General features: G+C 43.3%; 2 long non-coding RNA genes across 2 annotated transcripts in view; one reads left to right on the forward strand and one right to left on the reverse strand.

Annotated features, from left to right (window-relative positions):
• Positions 1–6,390, forward strand: part of LOC308059109 — a 42,282-nt gene extending 35,892 nt beyond the window's left edge. The window contains exon 2 of the long non-coding RNA XR_013926137.1: positions 1–6,390. This exon is cut by the window's left edge and continues 26,045 nt beyond it. This is a non-coding gene — a long non-coding RNA (uncharacterized lncRNA).
• The window catches only part of LOC308059107, a 31,381-nt gene that overhangs the window by 603 nt on the left and 11,261 nt on the right, over positions 1–19,517 (reverse strand). The window contains exon 2 of the long non-coding RNA XR_013926135.1: positions 1,257–18,996. This is a non-coding gene — a long non-coding RNA (uncharacterized lncRNA). The remainder of the gene's footprint in view (positions 1–1,256; positions 18,997–19,517) is intronic.

Genomic DNA, 19,517 nt, shown 5'->3' on the forward strand with positions numbered 1-19,517 from the left:
TAAATAAGCTAAAGAGACTTAACTATTGTCTAATTGCAGTAGCTATTTATAGAATTTAATACGGCTGAGGTTTTCTTCGCTAGCGCTGCCCAGCAAATTGCCACTAAAGGGTCTCTAAAACTTGAACTTGATTTTATTTTTTGGAACCGTGTTGTAGAACTGATTAGTGTGTGCTTATACAGAAATGCATAAAATAATCTAATTATAGTAATACATGTGTTGTGACTGAGGGGTGATTTCTGTTCCAGACTAGTTCTTTATGTTGTGTATTTATTGTAACTAATCATTTAATAAACAAACACAAAAAAGTACAAACAAGTGGCAGCAGAGCAGACATGCATCCAGCTACTAAGAAACTTAAAAATGGGTGTGTGAACACCCTCATTCTGGAGGGATTTTTCAAAGGAGAAATAATGCACCTCAGTCTCCATGATCCGTTCAACCCTCCACTCCTTTCTGCATTCAAAACCAGAAAGATCTGGTATCATGATAAAGTTTTCAATAATTGACACAGATGTGTTTGCGTCCTGCACCACTGCAGTTAATGGAGAGCTCCAGGGAGCCAAGATTTTGCTTGTTGTGTATTCATTTATTATTCATTTAAGGAACATGGCCATTTGCCAATAGGAACTGAAATGAAATCACCACCTTCACGCAGGCAATCCAACAACACTCCAGTCACAATGACATTCAGTTACTAATGGGTTAGTTCAGTTTTAATCTGCTGCCTAGAGATGAATAACATTAATTATTGTAATTGGTAGTGACAGTAATGGGTGCAACATTTCCAGGGCTAATTTACTCTACTTTTGTATCATGCTAATGTGGCTATTCTGCTTCAGTACCCAAGATAACTAAAGCTAGCTCAAATATCTTTCTACTGTAAGAATTGTGTAACGCCTGCACGTCCCAAGACTTGTGATGTATGAAATGGTATAGAGTTCCTGCGCTTCGGCAATTGACTGGACACAAATGTACAGAGAACCATGAAAGAATGTATGGGAACCCATCACGCATTGGCATGAAATGTTTTGTTCGGTTTGGCAGTCGAGTTGGGGAATAAATACTGGTTTGACTAAATGATAATAAAGAACCCATTTATAACAGGTGGAAATAGGAAACAGATTAAAATAGGTCATTGTCGTCATCATCATCATCATCATTATTATTATTATTGTTGTTGTTGTTATTGTTACTATTATTATTATTTTGTACTTTAAAGATTCAGAGCAACGATTTGACCCAAGGTTTCTTACCTCTGGAGTGACTTTCTCAGCCGGTGGGTGAGTAGTGCATGCTGCAGCACGCCTCCCTCAGGCTCGTCTGCTCAGAGTGCTCCCCTTGGAATACCACACTGAAATATTTGGCGAGGGAACACAAATCATTATGTAGCTGCCTGTCAGGATGCTAAAATATAAGGGACCCAACTGCTTATCCCAAAGGGACTAACACCGACAGGAAGGGCGGAGAACAGCTCTCCATCCCCAGCCTCTTGCACAGATGACAAACCTGAGTGTTAGGACACATCACCAGGAAAAGAGGTGCTGGGGAGTTAAGGTGCCCTCAGCAGGGAGGGGCTGAACCTGTGCCCGCATCCTACCAGGGAAATGTCCTAAACTGAGAAGTACTCGATAAAACTGGAACTCGATGAGTTTAAGCACTGAAATCTGATTTTTGGTAACTATAGCTGAGATAAAAACTTAATAAAGCACAGATGAGACTAAATTTGTCTCTGCTTGAAAGAGTTCAGGAAAAATTAACACATTAAAAAAAATATCTATGTAGATAGCAATTTAACATATGTACGTATGCATATATGTATACATGCAGACAGTTAGACACTTGTAGGTATCACCAGCAAAGACTATCAAAGAAACAAAACACGTTAAAAAAACCCAGCTATTTTGCCCAAGTAGTATATGTCATCTCAAATATTACAAGGAGCTCCCATTCAGAAAAATTGAATTTAAGTCTGTTGTCATGAGTTACATTAAATTAGATTATTTTTTATGTACTGACTGGAAAGAAAAAAATACAAGGTCATGAAACAAACAATCAAAAGTAATCCAAAAATGTTTTTTACAGTCAGTCTGAGTGCTTCCAAAAAGGCTTTTATGAAAATAAATCAGTATGAGAATTACATTAAATTCTTCTTTATCAGTTTTTCAAACTTCTGACTCTTTTACTGCTTTTTTACTTCAATTTAATGAAAATTGATACTATTTAAAATGGCATCCTATTTAAAATTATATATATTTATACACAGGGTAAGTTGAATTTCTGAGTTATGCAGATTCTATGAAAAATAGCACAGCTCCTACCGAAGGCAGGTGTGCCCAACACCTGAAGGCTGCCGACATTCCCAATGAAAGAGAACGTGCTACCCGGAGAAGCGCACGAGGCGTGACTCTGGGTAGACAGGATGGGAGGTGACCCCTGGGTTACCAAGTCCAGCTCAGGGCTGCCATGTGCCCCTGTGCCAGGTCACTATGCTGCCTCAGAAGGAGTTAAGCTCCCACTAGTCCCCTCTGCTCCAGAGCCTCCCTCCTCAGGTGCTCAGAAACCTTCCTCTCCTACACAGCCAAAATTTATTCATTGCCTGTTTAGACTCATTTGTTCCTGTGCCAACATTGTCCTTTGGCTTAAATTGCTCTCCTGCCTCCCTGGTGTTTATCCTCCCCAGGTTATAGATAGCAATCAGAGCCCATCTCAGCTTTCTTGTTGTTAGGCTAAACACGCCAAGCTTTTCCCAGTCTCCTCTCCCAAGACAGACACCTTATTCCCTGTTATCCTTATTATCCTGTTATCCTTCTAGTCCTCCTCCACACCTGTTCTTCGTCAGCTATTGGCTTACGCTAAGAAGCTGAGACACCCACTTGAGGACCAAATTCCTCTCTCTTTGAGGTGCACGCTGACAGGTGGTGAGGATGGAGGTCCTCTTCCCAGGCAGTGGTGGGTGTCCCAGCTGGCTGGGAGAAGGCTGCCATCCAGAGTGAACCGACGGCAGCTTCAAATGCTGTCATCACTGGGGCTGCCTCGGCCCTGCCGACCATTGAAACCCCTCATGTATATGCATGGATTAGCCTATGACTGCACTTAACGGGACACTCATTATGGGATGCACCTAGAAGATCCATCACCAGATTAAATGGCCTGCGCTACTTCAGGCCTGTGGCAATGAGATGTATGCTCTTTGAGAATAACTAAATTAAAAGTATGCATTAATAGGGCTACTGTTCATATTTTCTGACAATGTATTTCCTCTGTACTATTTATAAATCTTACATGAAAAATTATTGGTCAGATTCTCAGCTGGCATACATTGATGAAGCTTCATTAGCTACAATGAAGCCTATCACTGCACCAGCCAATCGGTTGACTATTTATTAATTAAGTTGTAGAACATGCCTTTGAAGGGGATATTTCTTCCCTCTACATAATCCATCCAACCATATTTCTTCCTTCACTTCCCCATGGACAAAATATACTCTTCAGACCGTTGCCAAAACCTGCATGATTCACTATATTGAAATAAATCTCCCTTTCTGGAATTTATGGGCAGGGGTGCTGTGCTGAGTCTGATTAATCTAAGATTTGAAGGGCTTCAGCCCAGCTATGAGTTTCAGTAAAGAGCTGTAATTACAGGTTAAGTATAGCAATTCCACATTGCTGAACATCGCTGCACTGATCTATTCAAATCATTAAATATGGAAGCTCAAATTCATGCACAAAGGCACCATTTTTGAAATCCTGGTAATTTAGGCGGGTTGTGTTTCTGCATGTGGTGGAAAACACTTGTCTAAGCAATGGCTTCTCTCTGCCAGAGAAACTCAAGAGCAGGATGCTCAACTAGGACTTTCATTTTATTTCAGAAGGATAATGTTTTTTTGAACTGCCCCCACTCTTCAGTCGTATTCAGTCAAAAGCAGAGAGCTCTGAGGGGAAGATTGGGTACCAAATTTCACATCACAGCCATGAACCCAGTGATTTCCCAGGTTGCTATCCATTTGACAGCAGGTTCACGCTGTCAAAAAATCACTGCTTTTTCCATAGTCCTCCTTTCCATGCTGCTCCCAGTGCAGGGCACCTCTCCTTCCCACCGTAGGAGCTACATAACAGGTCATATAGGGACTGTGAGGTGCTGCTCATCAGTGGGGAGCCCAGCCATCATGGCGTGTAATATAAAAACATGTTAGCCCCAAGGCATAGAGGTCTTGTCTCCTCCAGCTAAATCAGAGCACCGTCAGGATGCTCCCATCTGCTCTGGCTACTCCCTTTCTTGCTGGGGCCTCCTGCCGCATCCCATGTTGGCAGGATCACTGCTCGTACCAGCTGTACGTCACCTGCCAGGTGAGGAGGAGGATGGTGCCGTTCTGAGCCTTTTGTCCTAAAGTATGAGGGGAAGCACACTGGGGAGGTGGGGTTGTTGTCTGTGTCCATCTGAGTAAAAATGTTAAAAAAAAACAACCAGAAAACTGGGTCCAAGGAGCTGGTTTTTTGCCCTTTTTATTCCCCCCCCCCCCCCCCCCCCCCCTTTCTTTTTAATTCAGTGACAGTTTTGGTATTTGTTTAATTGCGTTCTGTAAGATCAGGGTGGTTGGCTCTTTGTGCCTGTAATCGTATTAAAAGTGCCATGCAGCCTTTCCTATAAGCTAGAATATTGGTATTATGTGTCATCTGTGCAAAACACTTATGAGATCTGGTCCATAATTACAGCTTTCTAACATCACACAAGAACATTTCTCAGACCTACTAATTGTGCTGCCCTTTATGGTCCATCTTATTGATTAAACATCTGTTAGCGTTTTGGCAAAATGAGAATTCACTTGCAATGTGATGTGTCTGGTATATTAAATTCTGTTTAAGTCAGCCCTAACTACAAGTTTGAGATACATGTATTGTATCTCCTTAATTGTATCTTAGCATTTTTTGCCTCTGTTATTTGTACTGTTTGCTGGAGGGCAGGAGTGTTCTAATATTTTCTTTACAGCAAAGTCAAATTATATTCCCTTAATTCTTTTGCCACTCTTGAACCATTTTAGGTGGACAAAGACTTGGAAACTCAGCAAAATAATAACTTAATACAGACCGTTACCTTTTTTCATATTTTGCAATCCAATTACACAGTAAATTTTGTCCTTTTTGGCCACGTCAGAGAAACTGATGTATGAAGTGAGCTAATAAAAAGAAAGAAAAAAAATCCACAACCAAACCCCCCTACAAAAAACATAAAGACTTTTTAATTAGACATTCTTAATTGTGAAGAATTTCCTTTTCAACAACAACAAAAAAAGGCTCTTTGCTCTTTGAACAAGATCCCTTTGCTCCTACTCTTCATAATTCAAATTAAAATAAAAAAAGATGTTAGTATGCTGGTAACCTCTGGGAAATTAAAAGAGTAGCTCTTGCAATGGGATTGCAGAGGAGCAATGCAGAGTCCTTCTCTCTTTCCATTCCCAGTGCCTACTAAAAAGTCAGAAGTCCTACACAAAAGAAATCCAGAAGCTGACACAAATAGAGAGGAGGAGAAAGTCTGTTTCACTGCCATCCAATGCAATTTCAAACTGACTTACCCTTTTTTTATCTCATTTGCTGACTGATAAGATCTTGACAGTATTAAAAAATAATCTAAGTCCTATTGCATGACTTGTTTTCCTTCTGCATGTTTTACGTATATTGATTGGAGAAATGAAAAAATGCTAATATCCATATGTTGTCACATCAAGAAAATGTGGACCACTTATTTTCTCAAATTACATTATGTCTGGATGATTTCGCAAAGATCTGGGAGCTGAGCTTGCATTCAGTTTCGAGATGAAATGAACTGACCCAACAAAGAAGGAAAATTAGATTACTCCTACCCATATTTTATCCCTTTGACATTTACTTTCAGTGCCCTCCCTCCACCATCTCTCTCAGCCTGACAGTTACAGTATCACCACTGAAATGCTGCCTGGCAAGAAAAATACCCCTTAATTTGTCTCTGATCTGGACCTGGATGAAGTCAAAGGCGCTCTTTCCAAAATTAGGGAGGTTTGGTCAGGTCCTTCACCTTTCTGGATGAGAATGGAAGCCCTCCTGCAGTGCTTTGAGGGGTTTATGCTCCTGCTTAAATATTTTAGAGTCTAACTTGGGAGTGTAAGAACAGCTTCTTAAACTTAAACTTCAAACAGAAAAGGCACTCACTGAAGAGGACATACACGATCTAGTGTTACACTGGACCTGGGGCTTCATGCTTTATCCAAAACCCAAGCTCAAGAAAAACTGCTGGGGAGGTGTGTGCTACTGTGGCTGGCTACCAAAAAGCAAAATGGACAAGCCAAGGAAACACCAGAAGAATAAAAAGAACAAAAAGCCACTCTTGGATTCCCATCCCCATACAAAAATAAATAATAGAAAAATTAAGCTAGCAGAACCTGAGACTGCTTGTAAACTAAAGCTTTCTTAGACTGTTCAAGTTGTTTTCCAGTCCCAAAAAATAGGCAGACCTAATTCCTCCATTTATACCCACATGACACCTTGTGCAAGGGTCTGAACAAACCAGCTCCTGCAATAACTTCAGTACACAACGTGCAGGCGCAGCAATCCAGCTCTAGAAGTTGCTGGTTTGACTCCATGAAGAGCAGGCAGCAACGTGGGCAGCAGGACTGGGAGTCTCCTCTCTTTTCTGCTGCAGAAGTTCGATTGTGTGGTCACTAAGTCAACGATTAAATATCGGCGATTACAAGACTGCAGGTCAGAGCCCTGTAGAGCCATTTAAACATCTCAAAATCAAATCAGACATCTATACAACCTTAAAATATTGTTCTGCAAATGCCTGAAGTTCACTCCATGAAGACCATCACATGCAGAACACACAATTCTGGCTCAAGTGAACTGACAGCTGTACCTCCATCAATGAGGATTTCACCTTAGGTCATCGACCACCAACTTCACTGTGCACCGCCTTTGTGTTTTTTCAGAGACTTCTCTTGCCGTTCAGGTTTCTGAAGGTTCCCACCCCTGCCTTGCTTTGCTTTCAAACAGTACACTGTACCCCGTTGAGGGAAGACCCCCCATGGTCCATGATTTACCTGTTTGGCTGGAGATCTTACACTGCACCAGCAAAGACCAAGTGCACAGGGACCCTCCAGGGGCAGGTACCAGCTCCGTGCTGAAGCAACAGGCAAGGGCAGTTCCCTGTGGCTTCTGCTGTGTGTGGGTTTTTTTAAATTTCTTGATTATCAGGCATCCCACTCCTTTATGGAGAAATGCTCCTAGGCACTGGCCTGGGAAATCATACTGCCTCCATAGAAATCTAAGGGAATGTTTCCAAATAGTTGGGAAGAAAGATTTTTAAAAAAACCAACCACTTATATGTGCATTTATATATATATATATATATATATATAAATATACACACATGCACACACATATAATCAGATGATCAGCAGTAGGCAGGAAGGCATGGAAATATTTAAGTGTAAGCTCTTCTGAATCAACCGGACATTTTACAGGAATAGTATACTACTCTAGAAACCTGAAATAATTTTGTGCTTTGTAAACCTGTGTCCTTAATTATAGACAATGTGAGAATTAGGAAGAACCTGAGTTTAATATTGAGTCAGTCATGACTCCAAAAATGTGGAACAGCAAGAAGGATGTGTGGGTGTCTCATATGCTTTGTGAAGTGCTCCAGCACGCAGGTATGCTCAGAAACAATACTTATTTCTAGTAGCCAGCTAACTTACTGCTTTGATTTTCCCTGCTGAAAAGTTTGTCAAACCCTCCCTTTCGACTCATCTCAGATGCACAAAGTGCCCAGGGGACAGCTTACAGCTTAAACAAAACCCCACCATACAACTTATAACGGCTGCTATGATTCAATGCATAGCTTCAGCTTTAAATATGAATGTCCCCAGCTTCAGAAGGCATTTAAAATGTGCTTCAGTGTAAACAACTCAGGCACATCATCGCTCCTGCTCTAGGACAGCAAAAAAAAATCCTCATAATTTTTGCACTAGCTAATGGAAAAGGTCCTGGGTCAAGCCTTGTGGAAGATTATCTCACCTTCCTCAGGACACATCCTACCAAGTCAGCGTGTGAGAGGCAAGAAAGAAGAAAGAAACTGAGGGCTGCATTAAAGGTTTCTGCTGGTCTTAAGGGCAGGATGCAGAAGTAATTGCATCAATGGCTGTGGTAGTGCTGTGCCTCACTCTATCAGCTTCCTCTGGGCTGTAAAAAAACAGGTGTGATTTTTTTCTGTTAGAAAAAATACCCTCCACCGTACCAGCTCAGTCCAGCCTGCATTGCTGCCGGTTGGCCTCTAAGGTCAAGGAGGTGGCAGCATGGGATGCTGGCTGGTGGCTGGGGTGGCAGCTATGGCAGCCCTGCCCATGTCCCGACTGCCCAGAGGGAAGGCTGGGCATCTCTGCTGGGCTGCAGAGCTCTGCCCTGGGCTGCTCCCGTGAGTGCACGGCTGCAGGTGGACAGCGGGAATGGGAAGAGCTGCTGAGATGTTAGTGGAACAGCCTGCACAGACATGCCTGCGATCCATGGGAGCTGTCGCCTCTCAGCCTCATGCCCAACTGGCTTTCCAAATCGGAGCTTAAGCAGGTCCCTGTGTTCGATACAAGCTCTTAATCAAACAGTTTGTCTCAGCTGTTTGCACAAGGAGAGGCACTTTGAAGGTTGTCTCATTCTCTCCTAGAGCAAACGTCAGCCAGTGTTAAATAGGCAAGAGCCGGAGTGAAGCCATGCTAATTGCAGCCTACGGGTTCTTGGCCAGTTCTGGCCGGGCAAAGCTGGCTGTCTTCTGCACCTCTGGGAAAGGATCTATCTACACAGAAAAGAGGGGAATCTCTTTAATGGTGAAAAATCTGATATGCCAGAAAGAGCTTAAAATTTTGCTACAAAAATTGTATGCCTGTTTCCTGGCTGTAAAGGCAGATTTAACAGAGTGGGGACTACGGCTCTAGCCTTTAAATGTAACTAGGGCAGCAAAAATGCATTTCGTAATCCTTTTGTTTGAGAATTCTTTCCTTTGCTTCTGCTTGTTTTAGGCAGCATGTACTGGATACATGATGTGTAATACTTAGGTTGTCATGCACAAATATGTAGAAACTGGATACCGTAGCTAAAAGAGCAGTCACAGAACAGAACGATCCCAGTGCAAGTGAGCTCGTGTGTGCTGCGACAAGCAGCTCCTGCAGAAGCTGTCCTCAAGGTGTTTCCCTCCACTTCTGAAACGAAATTCACTGTATGAGGTAGCGGGTAGCCCTCGCCTTTGTATCAGTACAAGTCTCAGAGCAAACCCCAGACTTTGCTTTCTCAGGCTGAAGCCCCGTATCATTGCCTCTGCAAGCAGCTGAGTCTAATTTCACTTTACACCAAGCAGACCAAAAATCCCATTTGAAAGGTGACAGGCCAGTGCATTAAGCGATTGCACCACTGGTGGGGTTAAGGTGGATAAATTATATAAGACTAGAGTCTGACACTAAAAAACACCAGCTGGATCAAGGACATTTCTATCCATTCTGGCTCATTAGACTTAGGACAACAAGGTCAGCTATGTTAAATTTAATCACAGGGCTTCCTAGAGGGTATGGTAAATGTGTTGGCTAATTTTTCATACCATATTCTAGATAATATATCACCCACAGCTTGAGAGGTAGCTTGCTTGTGTTTGAAGTATTCACTCTACTTATGGCCAGTTAAGACAAATCTGTATTGTTTTTCAACCAGGATGAGCCAAATTAATCACAAGTATTTACCTCCTTCCTCCCCTATTAAAAACAGAGGGGTTGTAGTTCATGTATGTTAGCACTCAGTTTGGCATCATCTTTTTAATGGAAAAATAAACTGAGCTGTCTATTCCAAATTGAATCAGGCAAAATAAATAAGCAAACAAGATTTTTCTTTGCTGTAGGTACAGAGACCATGTCCGGAATGCAGAAGGCTAATTAGTTTTAAACTCTTTGGGGAAAACACTGTCTTTTTGTAGTCTGTTTGTAAGGTCCCTAACACAGTGGGGATCTGTTCTATTACTACAGCTTCCCTGCACTACAGTAATAAAAATAATAATACTGTGAAAGTTATTTAACATTGAGTCTTCTTAGGTGAACTCCATCTCGCCTCTGGAACATCCACTGGTCCTCACAGAACAGTGCCGTGCGTGAAAAGAAGAAATGGTATGAACAACTTCTATGCCACTGATGCAGGTTTTGTGATGCACAGCATTTTATAATAATTAGCTATAAAAATAATATGATAAAGCAGAGGTAGGTAGTACCCTCCCTTCCTTCTGCTGCCAAGCATTTTCCTGGAGAAAACAGTGTGATGCCCCACCAGAGTACGGTTTTGCTTTGCTATTCCAGTCCAGGACTTGCTTGTGTGGATTTTCCATTTCTAGGAACCATCATTTCTCCGTTTCTGGTTGCCTTGCTGGCAATCTTTCTGCTCATTTGAAGGCAGCCCTCATGTGAGACGGTGTGCTGGTCCCAGCCACCAAAGGAGCACACGTCACGTACGTAACACAGGTCCTGCTCAGGGAGGCATGCACTGCAGCTGCTCCCCTCTAGCTAGTGCTGGTGAAAGGGTCAGCTCTCTCGGGGCACTGAAGCAGGTCTAAGCTAGGCTGCAGGTAATGCCTCTAAACTTATTCTCTTGGGAAGTGTTGGAATGATGCTCTAGGAACTTCTGCAATGGCACAAAACACCAGATGACACCACACTATGCCGAAGCTTCAGAAGGCTGCACTTTCAATGTTAGGTGATGGTTTAGCACCAAATTACATGCACGTTGCTTTATCTTCACAGTGGTTTGCTTGGGTATCACCACATCAGAAAAGCACCAACTAGTGAAAAGCCAAGCTGAGCTATCAGCAATACTATCTGAGATACTATAATTATGACCTTGTAATTAATTGTCCATCTCAGATACTCTGGTGCAGTAACTAGCAGTTAGGTAGTGTCTTATGAGTGCTACTGAATTTTTCAGTAGCATTAGGTGAGACTTGAAGCCTGACTATGCACTGCTCTGCAATTTGCTGAATTATACACACCAGGATGAGTGAGTATTAAAACGCTAAGAATGTGGTTTAGTGGAACTTGACATTCACCTTCAGCCCTCTATTTCCCTACTGGTATGTAGAGAAAAAAAGCTGGCTTTAAGGTCAGGTGATTAAGCCTTTGTATTTGTATCACTTTTTCCTGTGGAAGTCCTCACAGCACGCAGAAAATTAGGAAGATAACTTGACCACAGGTAATAAGGAGACCTTCAGAAGATTCACTCCTTGGTTCCCATCAGCTGCAAATGCAGGCACTGGAAGGTGCTTTCCGTTGGCTGTAGGGGAAGGGAAGAGCAATAGCATATCCAATTAAAAGAACAAAGGACCATTTTGGCAAGCAGAGCCAGGGAACCTTTTGATGCAAAGCTCTACTGCACTACCAAAGCCAAGGCAGCAACGCTGATTTACACCAGCAGATGAATATCAGACATGAGTTAGAATTTTGCCCAGACCATCTGTTACAAGATCTCTATGCTTAAAGTTCCCTGGGGTTCTTTAATGACTAATAGTCAGCTTATTCATGGGTTTTATGCCTACTCCAAAAGACAACGCACCGCGGGGTTTATAGAATATGGATACTCCTAACCTCATGCTGAGGTGTTGATTCATTACAGATTTGGCAGGGTATTGATTCATTTCACTGAATAACCAACAACTTTTCTTTAAGCACTCTAACATTTCCTAGGGTATCTACTGTCCAAATACTTACCTATTTCATTAAAAAACTCCTATCAATTTTGGAGTCCTGCAGATGAAGACATGCCAGGTTTAATTCATGAACAAAAAATGTGCATAAACAACTCAGTTCCAAACACTAAAAAATGGATTAAAAACTTGTGTTGGGTAGATACCACAATTTTATACTACTGAAGGCTCTCTACTGTTCAGTATGCCACATTCTAGGACAGATTTGAGCTGATGCACAGAAGAAGTTTGAAATACACTTCATTTCATATAAAAAGAGTTATTATGGTTCTGGGGTATCATGTCCTCCACATGGCACATATTCTGGTTTAGGCTTTTAGAAATAACTGTGGTGAAGAGGGCAGAGAATCTGTCTTTCTATCCAGAATGCCCGCATTAATTTGCAAATCCGAGGAATCGGTCTCACCTATAAAGCATTGCTTTACAGGTATTAGCACACACCACACACACACTTACATACACACATACACACACGTTTATTTTTGACTGAGGTGCTGAGTTCATAACTACACAAGAATGTGTTGCATTACAAATTATAGTGAACCAGGCAAGCCATCGGATGGTTGCAAATGGAGAGCAGGCATTGTAACTGATGTCCCTGCAATTTGAAGGCTTGTTCATGACTCTTACCAAATGGATCGATGGTGTCAGTTCACTTATTGGTAGGCATGTGTCCAGATCCACTGTCATCATCCTTATGGTGCATCTAGTGAGCGAATTTCACTTCTGCCTGAAAAGATTTGCCTGTCTGCAGACGTGACACCCGTTTTGCAGTCAGTCATTGGCAGTCGATACATAGCCCTCTCATGGACCTTTTCATTTTCTCTCAATTAAAAGTCAAACACACAGTATAGATATTTTTAATGGAACAGAGCTCAGTGTAGTTTAGCAGAATTTTTTAATATTTTTTTTTAAGGGATGGATGGAAGGCACCAGGTCATATAAGAGGAAGAATGCCCTTTCTGCCCTTTACCTCCCAGTCGTGGGATCCGACACTGAGGCTGGGACAGGGGTTTTACATGCCTTCTGTCATTCCGTGCCGCCCTCTGAAAATGCATAAATGCTTTTCATGGCAGCTCGAGAGAAAAAATTAAGCAAGGGTCTGTGCCCAGAAGAACCCAGTACAAGACTGTGTTCAAAGACTTCCTTCAGGATACTGGGACAAGCTGCATTACTTGGAGATTGTCATGGCCCATCCAGATGTCTGGTCACTGCCGCAACACCTGGACTGGCAACAATTGGTAAACTCATCAACAATCTCAGCGTGGAGGCTTATGAGTGAGCAAACACAAGGATGGTGCCTCTTCTCATACACACAGTATGCATATCAGCAAACAATAAGTCAGTACAACTGTCATTAATGCTATGTATACTTTTAGAATAACTTTTCAGGTCTATCACTCCACAGCTTTGTGTTTATGTCATGCTGATCCCCTGGGCCGTCAAGGAAATAGCCATGTCCTTTGTATCTTACTGATGAATCCTCACTGAATTTAATGGGGCAGAACCTTGCTGGTGTTTAAATCAACACAGCAAGAAGACTCTTTGCTAAACACAGTGCTCTGCTGCGTAGGATCATGTGGATCAGCTGGGAGGAGGAGGAGACAGACAGGGTAACCTCAAAAGCAGATGAAAATAAACACCATAATATAATTTTGCCGAATCTTGACTGGTACACGTTCTTCTCCCTAATGTTTTCTTAGATTTCCTTACAGTTTTGGGGGAGAATGAAAGGGAGATAGAAAGCACCTACGCACCTACACAGGCAGCAGTTTTCTGGAAGGCCATTAGGATGGTGCACGGCAGTGCGAGCACCCCTGCCTGAATTTAAAGACTCAGTTGATGATCTTGAGGCAAACCTAAGGCCACTCCAAATAACGTGTGTGCATGTGTATTTGTACAGTGAAAAATGTCAGGGTTTTGTATTAACAGCATTTTGCTTGATAGATCCTTCACAACGTAAGTACTGTGGCCAGTCCCCATTGTGCTTTTCATTTCCTTGCTTTCTGTTTTCTTAGGAGAATTTTTCTTTTGTAGAATATTATTTTTCCGTTCTAATTTTCAAAGGCCCTCACTGTGAGGAGCTTTTCTCTGGTAAAACACTTGTGGGGGGCCTTTGGCTTTCATTTAACATTCCAGATAGGTTTCTGGGGCATAGCTTTACGTGCAGAATCCCCCCAGGAATAACAAATAATCCATTTTGTCCCCTTTAACATTTGTTGTATGCTTCTTTACTTTCAACCAAGCAGACACATTCAGTAACCATCAGCAGCTACCTCTGTCAGCAACTCCTCCACTCCCAAAGACAGCAAGTACAAAAAACAGACTTCACTTCAGAGGTGGCAGTGGTGGGGGAGAACAACCCGAGGAACGAGGGGCGGTACAGCCTGTTATTGCCAAAACACAAGAATTCAAGCCAGTGCTCAATGAAAATAAACAGGCTGTTGAAAAAGAAGGTGAAAAGTGAATCAAAGTTCTTCTGCCTCAGGGAAAATAACCTCACCATTTGCTTCATCATCTAAGCCTCTCCTCAGCACTGAGACAAGTATGTTCATCCTTACTAAGTGGAGCATCTAAACATACGCTTAGAGATCAGCAAACATGCAACTTAAGGGATTTGTTTGAATTGCATGCCAAGATAAAACCCCTTTAATTTTTTTTCTTATTGTTTAGTCATTTTTTCACTAGCCATTTAGGAGACAATGCCCTCTGTGGCACTTAACCCCTCCTATTTGTTGCTTATTCTGGTTACCTGTGGAAAGTTCACCCGCGTGCCTGCCTGTTCTCCTCATCCCCTGACCACACAACACCCCTCAGATATCAAACCTACCCATGTAATTCTGCCGCCTGACTTCGAGTTTCCCTTCATGAGTCACCAAGAGTCACCCAAGCACAGCTGCTGAAGGATAAGGCAGTGTAAAAACAATAGAAAACACTGTAAATCAGGCCCCAGCCTCTCTTTACTGCTTGCACCCGGAGTAATCATGCGCACCACCACCACATTAAATGCACATACTTAACACTGTTTCTGCGAGCTCCACTCTGAATCACTTTGCAGGGATGCAAGTGACAAAGTAAGGTATAAAGCTGCGAAAAAAATAATAATCATGAAGTCTTGGTCTGTTCCTGTTACCTGCTGCACATTACTCTTCTTCGACAGAACCACTCTGATTTACAGCTGGGTGAGAAAGGTGCTGGCTGGAAAAGCAGCAGGTTCGATGGGCAGATGTTTACCCCTCTGCAGCCATGGTGCAGCTCCTTCTTCGAACCGCTGCAGAAGCTGAAACCTGTGTGTGGAGGAGGGAAGAATGCCCTCCAACACCTGAAGCTGAAGTCGGAATTTGAGGTAAATGGGTTAGAGTGCAGCTGATGCCCAACAGGTACCTCAAAAGCATCATGTTTTGTCTGCAGAGGGACGAGTAGGGTTTGGGCAGGTTCACCTATGTTTTGCTATTTGGGTGTCTTTGGGCACATGGTTACACCCTGGTTACAAGTGGTGTAACTCTGGCAAGTCTGAGGGGGGGCATGGAGGGTGTAAGGGTGAGGTAGTACAAAGTGCCATCCTCCCACATTTCCCCAGGCACATCTTTATCCAGCTGAAAATTCTGAGCTAAAGCAGCCAGGGGTCTTAGGCCATTTTTCTGTGGTTTCTGGACACCCACAAGTGTTTGCTAAACATCTGGAAACATGGGGCTTTTTTGGCTTATGCACGTGTACAGGCCAGACCAGTGCTAAAGGCATGCACAGATTAACATGCCCATGTTAATGTACCCAGTGGACCCAGAGGCTCACCACTGGTGTGGGAAGAGAGAAGGGTCTTGCATTTCTCTCCAGGAAAGCCCAGTAAAAAGAGAATATTTTGGCTGTGATGTTAGAAGAGCCACTGTGCTTGCAAAGCCTCTGCCAAAGCTGCACAGCAGGACAGCCCCTGCGAGCAGGGAATATTGCTCCTGTGCTCCGGAGAGCCAGGTTCCAGAAGCTTTGCTTCCTGACACAGCCTGTTCTGCAGCATCCCTTAAGAGCAGATTTCTGCTACTTTCACGTCATGCTATATGCAGATAAGTGGTTTACCTGAGATCAGTGGAGTTGCAGTTTTTATTGGCCATATCAAAATCAGGTGCAAGCTTATAACACTCATGTGTGGGTGTCTGACCTGAAAACAAGAATAATAATAACCCACCACCACAAAACCAAAACCAAAAACCTACTTGCGTTATCAAGTTGGTGTGCAAAAAGCAAAACCATCAGGTAGGGAACACTGCTCATGGGTGACGATCACAAAACTGTGCCAGCATCAGGTGCCGCGTTGTGCTGAAGCCCCTGTAACAAACGTGCTGTCAGTGGACACAACTGAAGAACTGTAATTGCTTGGTTTTCCTCAAACTGTGGCCTCTATCACCACAAAAAAAAAGTAAAACTTTGTTGAGTGTAGGGTATATTGTGGGCCTGCAAAGCCTGCGCTGTAGAACAGCCTCCAGCCGAAGGAAAAACAATAGATCCTCTAACTTCATTCCACTTCCTGGAACCCAAATGCCTGCAAGGAACCCTTCAATATTTGTGGCATTGAGCAGAGAAGTGTTGTAAACAAACACTTAAATGAAGATGAGGCACTTTTAAACAAAATGTGATCTCTAATCACCACCCCGACAAAGTCATCTTCTGTGCAGCTCATTTCTTTAAAACCTTACCCAAGAGTATTTGAACCTTTTGAGGAGCGATGCGAGGACAGCTGCCCAGAAGCTGTGGGCAGGACACCTTTCTCTGTGCATGACCTTTGGGCATCCTCTCCTCGGGGCCGTATATATAGATTTTGTACAACTAATATAAAGGCAGTGATCTTACTTGGCATAACCTATCAGCTGAGCTGGTTTTCTCTGGGTTTTTTTCTTAATTTTTTAATCAGGTTGGTTTTATTTCCCTGCTTTTCCTTTAAAGCCTTGCTGTGTTGCTTTCTGAGCTGAAAATCCATAAAGTTGTCTCATCACCACCGTATTTCAGAAAGTAACTCTCTTCTTTCATGACGTAAAGCCTTTAGGTTTGTCCCTGGGAACCACATCTCTAGCAGATACCTTGGCAACAGACAGTGCCTTGGTCTGATCCTTATAAGGCTTTAATCAGAATGATTTTTGAAAACATGGATTAAGCTCCATCTATGCTATAAAGAAACCATTTTTCATTAAGCCATTTTCAGCCAAACTGCATTCACTCAGGACACTAAATCATGCAAACAGAATATAAATCACTTAGAGGCTTTATAAATCATGTTGGTCACTGATAAAAAAAAGAAAATGATTAAAGTATTAATTTAAAAATGAGCTTCAAAAAAAAAATACAACAAACCACTTCCTGCACCTCCATTGCCCAGTGCTGTGTTATTTAACTGGGCTGAGACCTATGTAAGGCAGCAGGTTTTCAAAAAGAATGTAAAAATTGCTCAAAGTGGTCAGGAATTTTCGGACTAAACTTTTCTTCTCCCTCCACCCACAAGGAAAAAAAAAAAGCAGTCATCTGTCAAAACTGGAATTGATTGATGGCAAAGGTTTGTTTTCAACAAATCTCTCAGCTTAAAAAAAAAAAATCAAAAGAACCTTTGAATGATTAAGAACTGCTGTTTTGACATTTTTTTAAAGTGAAAAGTTTTATTGTCTAATCGAAGGAAACAAGCAAAAACCCCACGCTCCTTTTGTACTAAAAAGAGGCAAGCGCTTAGAAAGGTCACAAGCAAAATATACTCTTAGAACATTATTAAAGTAAAATATTTAGTTTGGCCCCATCTTGATTTTATTTTGGAGTTTTTCATCCAAGTTTTAAAAGGACCTTTCCTCCCTGGTGGGACACAGGAAAAATACTGGAATTCCTGAAAACCCTGACAGGGTGAGGAAGCTCCTTGCTATCCAGGTTCAGTAGCTCTTTCCCTCGCTCCAGTTGCACTGGAAGGGTATCAAGGCCGCCTGTTTGTAGGCTCACTCTGAGATGGCTGAAAGGTAGAAATGAAGTTACTTGCAGGCTTTAATTCTCAGTACCTCAGGGATGGACAGGTAAAGATCCCAATCACAGAAAGTCGTATTCTCACCTCGGGTCAACCAGAGCTGCAGCTGGGCTGGTCTAGGGGTCAGGCTTTCTCTCAGACCCATCGTGTACCAGCACACACACCTGCTACGGTGGCAAATCAGGCCCTACGTCTAAATGCAAACATGGACTATATCGGCTACGATGCTACCTGTGTTGGCCACCCCTCTGCTAAGCGGGGGGTGAGGGGGGGTGGGTGTTTGCCATTAAGGTACCTTCTGAGTCCATTTTAAAGAGAAACTAACAAGTCAGCCGCTGATTTACCATGGGACCCATTAGCAGCAGGCATTTAAAACTGCAGACCATTTACTTTAGTGTATTATGGCCCTGCTGGTATCAATCACCATAACATCACAGACATCAGCAGGGCTGCACCAATTTATATGATCTGAGGATCTGCCTTCTTACCTTTACCAAGGTATTTGCAGTAATTCAGCCTTGATTCCAAGAGCGGTTATTTGCAGCTGGACCCCTCGTAGAGCCTCAGTGAAATAAAATTAGGTGAAGCAATTTCTAAGGCAATTTAAGGCCATTAAACATGACCGAAAAGTGATTAACATTGTTTGTGTGATTTACTGCCCTGGCTGAGCACTGTTTGGTTGAAAATGACTTAGTCAAAAATGTTTTTACATGCAGTATGGAGAGGACTTAATCTGTGCTTTTCAAAACATTGCTTTTAGCCAAACGTGGAGGGTCAGATACAAACACTCGGATTGTTACCAGAGGGGTGGCCGGAGGTATTCCTCTGGGGAAGAAACATGGCTCTCATTTCACATCTAGCCCCCAAACCAGCAGGGCCCCACACATAAACCACGATGCAGTATCGGGGTGTTCGTAAGAACCCCCCTCCATTTCTGCAGTGCGGATTCCTTCAGGTGGGAGGAGGTTTGCAACACAGAAGCGGCCCCACGGCCGCCGGGCTGGGGAATTGCTGTGGCACATCATAAATGTCCCCCTCCCCTGCCCTGGCGGCCTCCCCTTCCCAGCCTTCCCCAAAGGAGAAACTCACTGTGGAGCATGCCTGCATGCACGGCTCCCTGTCACAGACAAAGGGCATGCTGCCGTGTCAGAGGCAATATTCACAACGCTCTGTAACCCAAATGCCGATTCCTCACAGCGTCCCTGCGATGGTTTCACCCAGCCAGCAGCTGAATCACACGCAGCCGCTCGCTCACCTGGCGGGATGCGGAGGAGAATCAGGAAAAGGTAAAACCCGTGGGTTGACATAAGAACAGTTTAATAATTGAAATAAAGTAAACAGTAATAACAACAATAATAATTGTAATGAAGAGAAGTGGGACAGAGAGAAATAAAACTCAAGGGGGGAAAAATTATGCACAACACAAGGGCTCACCCCCCGCTGACCGATGCCCAGCCAGCCCCCCAGCAGCCATCGGCAGCCCCCGCCCAGCTCCCCCCAGGTTATATACTGGGCACGAGGTGCCCTGGTATGGACCAGCCCTTCGGCTGGTGCGGGGCAGCTGTGCTGGCTCTGCTCCCTCCCGGCTCCGTGTGCCCCCGCTCCCAGCAGAGCCTGGGCAGCCCAAGGGTCCCTGACTTGGGGTGGGCGCTGCCCAGCCACAGCTGCAACATCACTCTGCCGTAACAGTCTCTTGCTTTCGGCTACTAAGAAGACAATTAACTCCATCCCAGCCAAAACCGGGACAGTACCTCTGTCACTGTTTCTTAAATAGGT

The sequence above is a fragment of the Falco punctatus genome (assembly GCF_963210335.1).
Source record: "Falco punctatus genome assembly, chromosome: 2".
In the NCBI taxonomy this organism is placed as follows: Eukaryota; Metazoa; Chordata; class Aves; order Falconiformes; family Falconidae; genus Falco; species Falco punctatus.